Source organism: Poecilia reticulata, linkage group LG1 (assembly GCF_000633615.1).
Source record: "Poecilia reticulata strain Guanapo linkage group LG1, Guppy_female_1.0+MT, whole genome shotgun sequence".
Classification (NCBI taxonomy): Eukaryota; Metazoa; Chordata; class Actinopteri; order Cyprinodontiformes; family Poeciliidae; genus Poecilia; species Poecilia reticulata.
In genome coordinates this window covers 5,668,772-5,670,412 of record NC_024331.1, presented here as the reverse complement: position 1 = coordinate 5,670,412, position 1,641 = coordinate 5,668,772, and positions in this window count along the sequence as shown.

Genomic DNA, 1,641 nt, shown 5'->3' with positions numbered 1-1,641 from the left:
AGTTTTTCAACATGAAACTTGTGTCTGTGTCTGGTGAATTATTTTTGGCTGAATATGTTCGTTCTTCATTCAGTGGGTAGAGAATCCAGACATTTTACTCAAGTAAGAGTAGAAATACTTCATGATAAAATTACTCAATGAAAGTAAAAAGTATAGCGTAGTAAGACTACTCCTAAAAGTAAAGTTAGAAAAAAAAAAAAGTTACGGTGATTTACTGAGAGATAAAGGTTGAATCTCACCACGTTAATGTAAATTTGACTTGTTTATGCTGTTTGCCTATTTGAACAGTTTTCTATTGGAATTATGCTGTTGTCTTTTTCTTAGCTTTTGAAGCCATCTTTTTTCACGTGTAAAGAGTAAACTCTGATTTATAATGCATACTTTTTGCATTAAAATGAATTTTTTTTTACAGTAAATGTGGGTCTAAGAGTTCTATRCCTATTTTTCACTCATACTAATGAGAGTGACAACCTCAATAACCAGCAGATTAAATTTGAATGAACATGACAGACTATAGCTACTGGCTCACTAGTAGCTATAATMCATCGCTGCCATGATTTTCAATGACTTCACATAAACAAGCTTATTCACATAGAAACAAGACTTTCTAATATATAGCCAAAKATTTTTTTTTACCCGTTTTCTAATAAAACAGAGAATCTGTAGAGGCAAACTTCAGTTGTCAAGCAGGAGCCAGAAAAACCTCTCTGTTATTTCAGCTACTATTTTTTGACTAGCAAATAAATTCAGTGAAAAATAATGTTTTTTTTTTCTTTTTCTAACTTTCATGCTTCATTCTCTGCTTCTCCAATGAAAAGCGGCAGGTAGCTGGTTTCACAATATAACTGACTAGTACACCGGTGGTAAATWAAACACAGAAATCTGACTGACTTGTCTTTAAACATACCTTAAAAGTAATGGAAGGAAGTGAAGCGTGAAAGTCATAAACCCTTCCCAAGCTGTTGTCAGAAAAAAATTAATCATGTAGAAAATATGAGGCGTGACGAATTCATTCGAACAATCAGATAACGTTCACGATGGAGGCTCTTCACTCCTGCTTTAATGTCTGAGGTGTTTCTCTTTGTAYCGTATTGTAACGTTGCCTCTACAYGCAATTGTGTGTTCACTCCACGTTTCCAGCGGCAGATGCAGGTTGAACTGTCTGTGGTGTGAGTCATGTGTGCTCGTCTTCGCAAACYTGAACCCATATGTGAACGCAACAAGAAAGATAGAAAAACGCTACAGTTTTCCTTTCAAAAACATCCTGCGAAGGAAACCTGACACAGGTAGTATAYGATGTAACCCTCAAGGTGAGCGAGAGTGCACCTGTCCCCTATAAATGACTTGATGGGAGACTGAAACTCTCCAGGCCGCCACCACTATCACCACACAGCAGAAAACCGTACGATAAGGGTGTTGACATGCAAAACTGGTTTTACTTTTACATTGAAGGTAGTTTTTTTTTTAGAAATGAACAGATAAGAGATGTGAAATCTGTTTTGTTGGTATCTACATTGTACAAGGTACCATTGTTTCTGTCGTTTTATCTGCTTGGACCTAGGCCAAAACTGATCACGAGTAAGCATTTTTTTGTGAAAGATCCGGTAGGTACTCGTGATTTCTGCTTGGACCTAGGCCAAA